The sequence below is a fragment of the Labrus bergylta genome, chromosome 15 (assembly GCF_963930695.1).
Source record: "Labrus bergylta chromosome 15, fLabBer1.1, whole genome shotgun sequence".
Classification (NCBI taxonomy): Eukaryota; Metazoa; Chordata; class Actinopteri; order Labriformes; family Labridae; genus Labrus; species Labrus bergylta.
In genome coordinates this window covers 2469895-2483700 of record NC_089209.1, presented here as the reverse complement: position 1 = coordinate 2483700, position 13806 = coordinate 2469895, and the positions used below count along the sequence as shown (strand labels likewise).

Genomic DNA, 13806 nt, shown 5'->3' with positions numbered 1-13806 from the left:
CCCCGCCTCTTTTTTTTAACAAAGAAAATAAACATATTTAGAGGCTGAAACATTGGATCAAGCAGAAAAATGTTTTCCCAATTTCCTTAAAAAGCATAATATCCCCCAGATCTAACTTGACATATTTGGTATTTTTGGCAAACTTGAAACCTGAAGCAGGATTTAGAGTAAAAGGTTTGTGGCTTTGAGAAACAGACAAACAAAGCAAACCTGTTAAACCAAAGTAAAGCTATAGCACGACCAGAGGCAAACTTCATCCAAGCAACACAAACCGAGCCAGGGAGAGCGGAGCCAAGTCGAGCTCTGCATGGCTGTGAGCAGGAGAGGAGGAGGAGGAGGAGGAGGAGGAGGAGGGGTCAGGCTGCTGGACCGGCTGATAGCTCAGCTGTTAGGGGTTTGTTAAAGCCTCAGTCAGTCAGTCAGTTCAGCTGCTAACACGGACTGAGAGCACAGGTTAAATATAGAGCAGACTCTCATCGGCAGGCTGGAGAAAAGCGCTGAACATCTCGTAGAGAAAACCAGATTTTACTCTCTCTCTTAACTCTCTCGTCCAGTGAGCTGTCAGACCAAACTTGGAAAGGACGAAGCCTCCCATCGCTCTGCCGCTCAGACTCAGGCAGAGGAGTTGGGAAACTAAAGGGGACAGAAGAAGATATCTACATGGACACAGTGATGTTGTGATCGCTGCAAAGGTTGTGAGAAGAAAAGTGGAGTTGTTGTTTTTTTGGGATTGAACAGCTGGGACACCTCAGCGCTCAGAGCAGGTAAGACAAAGTGAGCCTGGCGTCATCACTAACAGGTGTTTAATATTCAACTGGTACTAAATTACACAATTTAGTACGATTAAAATGGATTAAAAAAGTGACTGCTGTAAACAAAACAATGTGAGTGGACCAGTCAGTAAATAAAACATGAAAGCTTTATTTATATTTCTGTTTGATTATGAAATAAATTAGAAAGTATAGTCCTTGACAAGAACAGCATCAGGTCTTTGGGGATGATTTGGAGCTTTGTGGTGTGACGATGAATAATTACAGCTGCTGAGACTTAAGAAACAGCTGGAAACATTAAATGTTAGACACAGAATGTGCGACATGTTCCACATAAATAAATCATAAAGTCTGTCCTGTGTAAATGTGTCTCTGAGTCCTGACTGTCTACAATGAGGGAGAAGCTCGAGTCCCGCTGGCTGTGTTGTTGTCAGAGCCGTGTTTACATGGACGGGACGGCCGGCTCCTCCCCTTGTGTATAAAAGCTGTTTTAGTCAAGAACTAGAGAGAAGAAGAAGAACATACTCACTGATTATTTGGATGTTAGTAAGAGTTTTTAGATCACGCTCATTCTGTGTCAGTTTACATGAAATGTGAAGCTACGAGCTAACTAAAGAGCGCCAACATTAGCATGCTAACACAACAATGTGAAGCTACGAGCTAACTAAAGAGCGCTAACATTAGCATGCTAACACGACAATGTGAAGCTACGAGCGAACTAAAGAGCGCTAACATTAGCATGCTAACACAACAATGCAGGACACAGGTGATCGCAGCTCGAACTGAGGACAAGTTTGTCCGCTGCTTGTGCTTGACTCCTTCGTGTGAACTCGAGGTGAGGTGGTGCCTCTGGAGGAGAGCGGAGGCTTCAGTATGGAGGAGGCGTGGCCTAAAAGCAGTTTGTTTTGGTTTCATGCTGGAGCTCAACGGTGATATCTACTGGATCAAAAAGTTGCACATTCTTCCTTTAAAGAAACAGCTGCTGATTCAGTATGTTTTTAAACTGGAAGAAAAATGTTTGTCTTCTTGTTGAATATTTATTTTACAAACTTTGAAGGCTGTTTTGTCGAAGATATGCATTAAATTAAAGTATTTTAACATTATATTGAATTCTAGAACATTTGTTGGTGACCGATGGTTGAGGTGCCCATGAGCAAGGCACTGCACCACCCAGCAGCTCAGAAGGGCTCCAGTCTCTGTGCAGCCCCTGCTCCATTAATACCGGTTTGTGCTTTCAACCCACATGTGTGTAAAGAGGTTTCACTTTCTCTATCTACCTTAGAAAGTGAAGGTGTGCTGTGTGCTAATCCCTTAGCTGCTCTTTATCTGCAGAACTAAAGGAGGGTGCATGAACAAATCTTAATCTACAACTGCAAACCTCTGACGATCAAGAGGATGCATTAGTGGCTAAATAACGACATGCAGGAACCGGATGACTAAACGACATGATGTAATAAAGTGTGCTAAGTTGTAATAAAGTTTGAGTGCAGACTGAGAGTTACTGGAATGACGACACACCCTCTGAGGCCCGTGCGCTCATCCTGACTCATGACTGGAGCGGGGGGGGGGCTCTGACTCCCCTTCAGTCACAGCCCAGTTAATGCTTTTGTTGCAGGAAGCCGTGCATTAGAAGACATTAATTTAATAGATCCTTTACCAGAGAGTGCTTAAACTCTGCCCTCTGGAGACGAGTGGCTCTGAGTGATAAGAAAACAGACTTCTCTTTGGCTTTATGGGAGGAAGCTGTAATGCCTTTTGTCCAGACGGAGATATCCCAACAAAGATGGAATGGAGTGCAGTGATATGTTTCTACAGATTGTTCTCCAGAGGATTAACACTGCAGACTTCTCTGATACCCCCCTGACATTCATTCTAAAGGGTCACATTCAAGTTGACCTTTGAGGTTTTTGATGAAATGTCTTCAAATTAAGCAATGAATTGTCACGTTGTTTTGGTGCAATTATCCCGACAGCTCCTTCCTTTAACGAGCGAAAATAAATCATCAGTGCAATAAATCTATTTGTCACTCTCGTGCATCACAAAGAGGCTTCTGTCAAAGAGACTCTGGCCCAGATTTAGATCAGGACCACTGAAATTGTTGGTTAAAGGTTCAAGGTTGACTTTAGTAGAGGCCAATTTCCAAGATGAGAATCCAAAAAGTAAAAAAAAACCTCAACTTTTAAATCAGATTTAAAAACTTTAAACTGCCGTACCAAAGTTGGTAATGGTACCAAAATAACGATCCGTATCTTCCTACTTTTTTGGTACCATTCTGTTGGGGTGCCAAGCGTACCACATCCCACCCTAAAGGAATCGACACTCCCTGTGCGACAGTGATAATAAACGACCAACACAAAACGCACCATGAATAAATGTACTGTGGATTTGGAGAGAGTCATTTACAGGCTGTTTTTTTTGTGTGTGACTATTGTCAGCCCGTAGCTCCGCCCCAATGGATGACCTCGGAGATGCAGACCTTCTGAGGAATCATTGGTCTTTGTTTACTGTGTCACGTTCTTCTTCTTTGTTGAATTTATTGGAGAGTTTGCAGTGTGTCACTCCCGCTGTGATTTAATTCTGTTACTGAAACAAACATAAATCATGGTATTTAATGATGTGTGCCATTATTTGGCATAACATATGTATATATAAATTAAGCGGTTATCTTTGTCCATTTTTCACCTCGGTTTAATGTTCCCCTCTGACAAAACAACTGGCCCCAGTTTGGCCCCCTCAGTAAAAGTGGTCTAGAACCGCCACTGGGACTGAACCAAACTGGACCGATTGGTGGAAAAGGGGCTAAAGTTTACCCAAAAACGAGGAAAAAAATCTCGATCAAACGTCTCTGTGGACGTTTAGTTAGGTTTAGAAGATTACCATTTTTGTTTTCTGATGGCTTGTTGAGTCAGAAATCGGAGGGAGAGTGAGAGGGGAACGACATGCTGGAAAAGGAGCCACAGGTCGGACTCAAACCCAAGCTGCCCGCTTGGAGGACTACAGCCTCTGTACATCGGGCGCGCTCACTAACTACTAGGCCTCCCGCGCCCAACTGATAATTAACCTCTGACATCTTAAAGACTCTACCCTCCATAAAACTCTTCACTTCTTCATCGATGTGGAAAATGTTCTGCGGGTGATCTACATTAACTCCGAACAACAAACACAGCGGCTCTTTGACCCGCTCTCTGTTATCTTACCCAGCATGCTTTGCCCTGCCCAGCTCTCATGGGGCTCCTCTCTCCATTAATAGCTTTTTTTCCCCCTCAGACTGTTTTCATTGCAAACTGCACGTTGAATCATTTTTTTTGATTCTGTGAGCAGCAGAAGTCAGATCCTGTTATTAGACGTTTAATCTCCCCAGAACGTCCCTAGCTCACCTTTCAGCGGGGAAGAGCGAGCTGATATTTATCAGACGGTTTCTGTTTAACGTGCTGGACCGATTAGCTGAAAAACTCTGATTAGGTTTTGGTAGAAATCCAAATGTTGGATTTTTCATCAATCGTTACAAATCCTTCAGGAATGTTAAAAGGGTTTGAAATATCAAAATGTTGCGCGAAAAGAAATGTTGTGTTTTGGGCGTGTTGAACAGCTGGCGATGACTGATCACCTTTCTCACCATCAAATGATCATTAAAGCAACACACTACTTCATGTTTGTTTTATGAACTGTTACGCCGGTCTGCTAAAGTCCAGAGAAAGGACTCTGAGGACAGACGTTTTATACTTCATGATCCCAGGAGGGTTACATTGATTTGATCTTTCACAAAGTTATATTGGTAGAAGATATATAAGAAGTGGACAAAGCAAAAGGCTATATTTCTAAGCTGCATTTTGTTTTAATGGCCAGCAGGGGGCGACTCAAATTGGTTGCAAAAAGAAGCCAGACTGTGATAAGTGCTTTCACACAAAACTCCTGAAAATGTCCTGAAGTTTTTGGTGTGAGCGTCATGTGTGAACGCAAACGGACACATTTTTCTCTCAGACTTCACCCGGAGTTTCTCCTGCCAGCCTCCTCGTATTTATTTCGCAGAAAGTCCGAGTGAGCTGATGTGAGAACGCAGCAGTGTGAACAACCAGATCCACAGAATTTCAGGAGCCGTCCTCCTGAAATAAATCTAGAAATTTCCAGGAATGCATGAATGAAAACGACGTATGAAACTAGAGGGGAAAACAAACCTCAGTTAAGATTGAGTTTATGGTCTCAATTTGTAGTTTTAAGTCTTCCTTAATACAACATCATGTGCCTCTTTTATTCCCACTTTTAGCCCTTCATTTACACCTGGGTAGATTCAAACTGAGGTTGAGCGAGTACAGCTTCGAAGGAAAACCTACAGTTCAGTTGCCCTAAATCTGTTGTGGATTTTATCAGGATATGGGGCCCTTCAATTGAAAAAGGAATTGGGCCTGACTGAGTTGCAAAATGGTGGCTGTCTTGTAAAGATCGTCTAGGCTCTTTAGTTGTCCTGTAATAAGAGTGAGCGTACAAACAAAGAGAGCGTAAGAGCGGAGCTCGGTTAGATGTTTTTAAAAGTCAGGGTTGGTCATTTCCTCCAGATCTACTTTTTATTATGTTGGTGTAAATTGTCTTTAGGTCCTGACAGAAATTAATAACTCATGTTCTCCGAAAAAAGGAACAAAGAAAATCGATCATCTGTATCAAATGTAAGAACGTAAGAACTTCGACCCATGTCTGCCACGAGGTACCAATCTAATGAACCAATCAGACGCCTCCCTGTCTCCCTGCTCGCTCTCTACCTCTTGCGTGCTCTAGCCCACAATCAAAGCATGAGCTGAGTTCCGCTTGTGCATGTAAGGGAGGGGGCGTGGCTTTAGAGGGAGCACAGAGGGGAGGGGGCGGGTGCAGACGGAGCACTGAGGGAATGCTACTTTCAAAATCATGCTAGTTTTTGAAAACTACAAACCCTGCCTTTAAGGACTCTCCAAAAAAAGACATCACCATTATTTAAATGTTGCAGATTTAATCTCCTCTGGTGTTTACCTTCAGATGCTTCACTCAGTAACAGGGTCATCCAGTGGCAGCTCAAGGCCGGCCGATAAGACAAGCACCATGAGATCACTCTGCTAATTCAGCTCAGTTATCTGTGCGGGAGGTTTACGTAGGGGAGGGGGGGCGTTCAACAGCGTCTACCCTCATGTTTGGTTTCATAACAGTGGCTGCTGTTCCCATGACAACACAACAGGGGGACCATGGAGGGAACATTTCTGTTAGGAAGAGGGGATATCAAACAACCGCTAACATCATGATGGATTAACGTGGTGGAGATTTGATGCTTGATTTGTGATATGTCATTAGACATTCCTTTGGCTTAACTGGATCCCAAATGAGAGCCACAAGACAGATATGACCATTAGGAGGTGGGGAGGGGAGGTCGCCTACCTTGAGTTAATATTTTCAGTCTAGCTTGAGTTAAGACTTGCTGCAGTTTGAATCCGTGTTGTGGGCACAAATCGGCTGTTGTGGCTGTTTTGGTAAACTTTAGTTGGCCGGTAAGGTTATTGACCCGGTGGTCTTATTGACCCGGTGGCCTCAGTAAACTCATCAGGGTGGTTGGTGCTTGTTTGGCTAGTTGTAACACCATGGAGGACCAAGAGCAGAAGAGCAAAGTCAAACTATGTCCAATATCAATCCAAAGAGAAATCCAACATATGTCCACACAATCAGCCGTTCAATCCCAAACCACCATCCTGGAGAGAACCCAGTATAATCCAGAGCTGTCACCTGTGGGGACAATAAAGATACCTTTGACCTTTGACCTTTGACCAATGAGGTGTGAGTTCTTGGACACTTTCTGAAGGACTCAATACAAACAATGTTTGATGCTCCTTTCTCTTTCGGTATGTCAATCCATGTTGTTTTTATTAATATTATTGTTTTTTATTTATTATTTTTCTTTTCCTGCTCTTACCTTCTTATTGCTGTTATCTTTTTATTTGCTTTTAGCTCTTTTAGTTTCTTACATCTTTTTAAATCTTTGGTCCTCTTGGTCTCAGCTCATGTTGTTGGGTTCTTGTGTTGCCTGGGTTCTTATGATGGTTCTTGTGATGGTCGGGTTATATATGTCTGTTGGGTATCGTGCACTATGGGTTCTTTTCTGTTGAATTGTATTGAATAATTCTTTGTATTTTGCATTTGTAATGTTCTTGCTGTTGTTTCTGTTCTTCTGTGTTTGGTTTAGTTTGCTTTGTTCTTTTTGTTGTTTGTCAAAGCACTTTGTAAACCTGTGTTTTTGAAAGGTGCTATAGAAATAAAGTTATTATTATTATTTTCAACTAAACACCAGGATTCCAATAATCCTCATAAATGTTCCAATTAGTCCAACAGACAAACTAAATATAAACGTTTACACTTTGAAACTCTTCGATCCGCTGACAGGGCCAAAAAACATTTTGCTGGTTCTGCTCGAGGTTTCTGCCTCTTAAAGGAAGTTTTCCTCTCCACTGTAACTTTGCTAACTGCTGCTTAGCGCTCATGATGGATTAACCTTTTGGTCTCTGTAGATAACATAACAAAGAGTAAGGCCTTTGAGATAACATTTGTTATGAATTGGCGATATACAAATAAAGACTGAGTGACGCTCACACACACAAACACACATTTTGGCTCCAGAGTTAGCAGACTGAGACTCTGATTACTCTTGATTTAAAAATGGATTGGTCCAATCGGATCACCTCTAAAACGAATCATGATCTAGGACACATTGTACCTCATCCGTACATTTTACTTTACCCTGTTTCCCCCGTGATTATGAGACATTCCCAGTTATTTCCTCGAGATTTCTCAACTTAATTATGTCGTTGTCTTGAGAAAACAGCGCTGGTTTTCTCCATAATAACAAGTTAATATCTTGAGATTGTAAGAAAACAGATCAAATCTACTCCCATTGCAGAAAACCAGCGTTGTTATCTGGAGATAACGAGTCAATTCTCACAAGATAACATAGCATGTCTACTTCCTGTCAAGTTTCTAATGATGTTTGTAAAACTTTGTCAAATGTACGCTCAGAACTTCTCACTTAAATGTGAGATTTTTGATGCATACGTCATGAACGTCTTGCGTCAGTGATGGATTGCTGTGACGGTCAGCAATTGTAAATCTCTTCTGAGGTCACTTATGGGATGCTGCGGCCTTATTCCTCTTGTCATGAGTCATTTCTCGTGTCATTGACCCGACTGAATCACTGCTGGGCTGACCACCAACCACTGGAGATTCAGCAGCACTCAGGAGCTAAATGCCTTGTAAAACTGTAAAATGAGGTGAAACGAGCAGCGGTCTAACCCTGTTTTACCCTCTGCTCCCTCTCTCTCTCTCTCTCTCTCTCTCTCTCTCCCTGTCTCTCTCTCTCTCCCTCTTTACACCCAGAGTTTATGAGGGAAGTGATTTCATGCTCGTTCCATTTGAGAGGCATGTGAGAGTTGGCTGCTGCTCGGCCTGCGTGTAGAGAATGATGTCAGCTTTCTGGACCGGTCACCGCTGATTAGAGCTCTTGCACAAACCACCACGAGGATAAAAACCTGCTTTGTCTCAGCCCACGAAATTTCCCCCTGATGACCGACGTGGTCCGGGAATGCATTGTAATCTGGACTCTTACTATCACCGTGAGCAAGAAGAGAGCGTCCCACACTGACATAGATTTGTTCCCAGCTGTGATGATGGGACGTTCTTAGTTTGACAAAATCCAAATAGTTTAATGGAGAGAATCCAAAAAAGGAGGTCTCAGCTTTGTTAAGCAGCAAAAATATGTAAATAACCAGTGTAAATAAGTCTCAGAGCTCCCCACAACATGTGTGTGAAGTTTCTGATCCTGTATTTGATCATGTCTATAAACCCCTCTATTTCAGCCCTTCTCAGAACAGGCTATTTTTGTGTCTGTACCTTTAAATATGTAAATAACCTGTGTCTGACCACGCCCCCACTCTGGAAGGACTTGGGTGTACTCTGTGCTTTCTCGGTCCATGTCCTATTGTTTACGGTGAGAAGGCAGACTCAGAGGGCAGAACAAACACCTAGCTGTGGGAGTGTCACCCACCTGGGGGAGGGGCTACTAAACGGCCTGTTTGAGCACACATTTTCTGAAAAGTGGAGCAGACAGAAGACGGAGGGGATAGACTTTTCTCATCATTGGGGGGTTTGTGGACAGACTAGAGATACATATTACAGTTAGAGGAACATGGTTGGATAATGTGTGACCTTTAAGTGCTTCCCCCTGGGTACATTTGTACACCCTTACCTACATACTAAACTGGTTTCGGCTCTCAAAACGTACACAGAGTGATGTCATAACTCGGTAGTTAATGATATCTGTGTGATTATAAAGCCTGAGGGTCGCTGAGGACAAAGTCACATTTGTCTCTTCATGGTACAAACGTTCAGCATGTTCCGTCTTAAATCTCAATATAGAAACACTTTAATGATGTGGTCTGATTATAATTGTTCTATTTCTGATATCGCAATGACGTGCTAAAGATGGTAATGTTAGCTGTAGTGACATTTAAGCACCAACTGTAAGTGTCACACTATTTCAAGCACGTGGTCCTTGATAGACTGATATTAGCCGAGCACTGTTTGGTGTATTTCTGCCTGCAATGTCAAGAGGTTTTTCCTGCTGTGTACAGAAACACCGGGAGGACTCTCTGATGCAGGAAACAGATTACTGGTGGGTCACATGCTGCCTGTGCTTCTGCAGCCAGCCTCTAGTGGACACTTGAGGAACTGCATGTTGTTTGCACTTTGCTCCATTTTTCACAGGCTGTTGCTGCTTGGCTGCAACCAGCAAAGAAGCTAAATGTAAAGCTGTCAAGCATATGCAGCTCAAATGGATTCAGGTTGGATGGTCCTTTTTGTGAAGTTATTGGGTTATCTATAAATAACCCCATGCTGTTTTATAATTGCAACATTTTGCAGCTCATATTCTAGCAGAGGCAGCAGTTTTGTCCGGATAATAATGGTCTAATTTAGTTTCAATAGGTGCACAGAGAAAGAGAAAATGAGAGGCTCAGTTGGGTCTGATTCTCCTGAAGATCTTCACTCTGCAAACCCGTAAAGTGTAAGCTCAGAGGCACTGCGGTATAATGAGATTTAAGATTGAATCAATACTTTAGCTCTCTGACAGCTCTTTAAACTTCTGATCTCAGCCTGACTGAAATCTTAAACAGTGCATTCATGACAGGAGAGTATTTGTTTTGGCTGTCTGTAGAGTTTCAGCCTCTCAGGACTCTTAAAGCCCTCCTGCAGCACAGATGACTGACTGCATTACTTTCCCCCTTATGGTGAGTTAGGACAAGAGGCCAGACCTCTTTAAACCTCCTCATGAAGCTGATTGTTCCCTTATATAGACATTTTTCATTCGACATGCCTAAATCATATTGCTAAAGAAAAGGGACATAAAACTCTCTGCACAGTCATCTTGTATTAGACCTCGTATAAATCAAGATAAGTAAGATTATTTTAATAATAAATTGTGTAAATTTAGCGACGACAGTAGGAAATCTGGCCCCCAATGAACCTTTGTATAGGGCCCAAACAGACCCTAGAGAATTGCCCCTGGGGACCATGCATGTACAGTTTTTAACATAAACATTGCCATTTGATGCATTGTACCAGAGTTAGCTTAAAGCTAACTTCATCTGCTGTCCCCTTGGCAGGTCGCAGTTATAAATCATCACTGAAAATACTAGACTAAAGCAGCACGTCCCGTGTCCCATTCCCTATCCCCCACACCCTCTGGATGATAAATGGGCGCCTTTGGCTCAGTTGGTAGAGTCGGTTTTCTCGCAACTGGAAAGTTCGAGCCCCAGCTCCTGCAGAAACAAGTCCAATGTGTCCCTGGGCAAGACACTTAACCCTGAATTGCTCCTGTTGCTTCGTCGGCTGCGAATGAATGGGATTAGTTACTTCTGTGGACGCTTTACACAGCAGCCTTTACCATCAGTGTGTGAATGCGTAGGTCTGACCTGCGGTGTGACAGCACTTTGAGTAGTCAGAAAACTAGAAAAGCGTTATACAAGCTCAAATCCATTTACCATTTACCCTCTGGATCTCACTCCCAACACATATTCAACCATTTACCCTCTGGATCTCACTCCCAACACATATTCAACCATTTACCCTCTGGATCTCACTCCCAACAAATATTCAAGACTGCAATGACTCATCCACATTCAAATCACTGCTCAAAAAAATGCTTTATATTACATAACAAACAAACATACAAAGAAACACTTGAACAATATATTATATACAAGTTTAAAGCAGTGGTATCAAATTAAATCAACATTGTAGGAAAATATGCAACGTAATGGGTTAGCACCTGAAGCTAAAATATGTGAGACAGGCTGATTATCCCCTAATGCCTCCTGCATATTGTCAGCAATGCTAACATGCTCTTTAAGAGCAACTAATGAAGGTGAATCATGTCAGAGGTCATCTCTGTTTTTAATAATGACATATTGAATCGGGAACGTGTGTTGTTGTGCAGCTTGTGTTGTCAAAGAGCTGAAACAATTACTGAGCACAGAGGCCAGAGATGCTAACGTGATCTATATTTATCCTCGGATATGATTACAACATGAGCCCAAACAAATAATGAAACATGACTCTGTGGATGTTCAGATGTTGCTCTGGTGTTTTGGTCGCCCGTGACCTCCATTTAGTGAGTATCTGTTGAGGTGTTTTTAAGCTATAGCATGACAAACGGCTAGCGGCTGTTTGTTTACTCCGAGTGTTGTTGTGGAGTGTGAAAGCGTCAGCTGTGAAGTATAAAGTTGAGGTTCAGACATCCATGGGATTGCTGATGGATCATAAAGTGATAGCCCTGGAGTGTCCCCTTGTTGGATTCTGGACACAAGTGGGACCCTAAAAATACCCCTTTTAAAATCTCACAGAAAAAACAGCTGCACATGCTGCAGCTCGCAAATCGAGGCGGAGGACAGCCAAACTTTTTGAAGGAGTGGGATGCATTAAAGATAGCGGGCAGTTTTATCAACTTTTCATATTGCTTTTTATTTAAACTGGGAAGCTTTAGTCAAAAATGTTGAGCAATAATGCAAATGTACTCTGTTAGCAAAACTGCGATTTATAGCCGAGTCATGCAAACGTTAGCATAAAGATTTGTGAGTGAAGTTTTTGTTGGTAACCGAATGTTAATGTGAGTCAAATTAAAGTTTACATGTTACAATACATATCACAAACTGTGTAGTACACGTCATGTCATAAAATCTGTTATGAAGAGCAGCCAAATGGAAACTTTTTCAAGAGTTAATTTCTTTGCTAGCTTCTCTGTGAGGCAGTAGGCGCCTGTTATGACGTTATGTAAAGTCTACTGTTCCCAGGTGCGAGAGAGGGAGACAGTGCACTGACACTATGTATACAACACCAAAACTTGGGTTACATCAAGAAGCCAGACAACTGTCCTTAAAAACAACCACTAGCTAAATATTGAGAGCCATACACTGTAATATTATACACCGCTAAAGCTAGCGTTAAAGCAGAGGAACCTGAAGTAAACGCCGGTTTTGTTGGTAGGCATGTTAATCAATGAATAGGCTACCAGCAATATGTTAGCATTAATGTCAACAATGTTTAAATTTTCCTTTAAATGAGATTGTTGCTTAAAAAACTGTCATAATGCTAAAGCTAACCTGTTGGCATGCTTTCGTTAGCATGATTAGAAAAATATATATTTACACTTGATTAATTAAGAAAAAATAAATGCATTTCTGGACAAATAAATTTAGATTTAAGGGGCTCAAAAAAGTCAGAAATTATCCTCCAGGAATCATAAATGTTTGGACTGACTTACCAGCAGATTCGTTCATCTCCAGAGCCAATCAGCTCAATAAAGACAGCCAACAGAATATCTGAAATATGAAATCTGAGATGTTCAGCTGCAGACATACGCTGCATTTCATTCCACATTTCATCCTTGCACGTGGGCATTTCTGGAGACATTTGTTGATTCTGGGGTCAAATCTTTGACCTTCTTATTACTGGATGAGCTTTCTAACCACTGAGACACCCTGCTGCCAGCATACCAACTCTAACCACTTATCCACTGTAGGTCTCGTGTGTCGACCACGGCCCCACAGCTGTCTGGGGGTTTTATCCGGGCTGAGGCGTAAATCAGAGAGCCTCGTCGCATCTCCATAAATATCTCTCCGCCGGGAGGACTTCCAAACACACAATCTTCAATTTATTCGCCCCGGTTGTATTTTTAGTTTGTTTACATTGGTTCCATATGACATGTGGATGAAAACCAACCTCTTTCACTGACCGAAACACAGAGTAAACAAATTGTTCAAAGCCTCAGAATACCTCTGAGACTCCAACCCTTAGATTTACAGTTTCTTAATCACAAGTTTAAACTACATTTTAATCATGTGTCTGTCATGTACTCAGTTAGAATGATGTGGAAACAAGTGCATAACACTCGTATTTGGCATCGTCTTCCGACCAAAACCACTGGCCGCTGTTACTGCCTCCACTCTTCTGCTTTCAGACGTCGCACCTGCTGCAGGGATTTGCTTCTATTATTAAGCACAACATGACCACATACTTCTGGCCATTAATTTAACATAGGTAAACTGGTTGGCTTTTTTTCAAGTATTTCCATTTTCCAGGAAATCTCGCAGCTCTGAGGCTGTGTTTGGAAAAGCAGAGACGACCGTTGTTGACGATGAAACCCTCAAAGTGTGATCTGTCATCGGGCGCTTGACGGCTCATCTTCATCGCGCTGTAAGGACATCTCTTTGTGAAATGAAACTGTGACTCAGAGTTCCTCTCTTGTGAAGGTAAACTGTTTACACGGATCAGTTTGCTCATCGGAGGACTCCACACGACACGGCAATGGCATGTGGAGACTCGATTCTGTTGAGAAACATTGACGGGACATTTGGCAACCCCTGATAAAAAATGTTTTACACAACCTGTAAACAAACTGTCTCTGTTTACAGACCTGTGATGACTGCAGAATGAGCATGCCCTTTTAAGGATCCTTTTGAGGTATATTATGAAACGTGTG

At 42.2% G+C, this 13806-nt stretch overlaps 1 protein-coding gene across 2 annotated transcripts in view; it reads left to right on the top strand.

The window, feature by feature from the left end:
• The first annotated feature begins 396 nt into the window (after positions 1–396).
• LOC110000807 (filamin-A-interacting protein 1) overlaps positions 397–13806 on the top strand; it is a 37285-nt gene continuing 23875 nt past the window's right edge. Inside the window, exon 1 of one of the 2 annotated variants that reach the window (XM_065963440.1) lies at positions 397–764. The gene's annotated coding sequence lies outside the window, so the exon portion shown is untranslated. The remainder of the gene's footprint in view (positions 765–13806) is intronic. The other variant, XM_020656166.3, reaches the window with a different exon arrangement.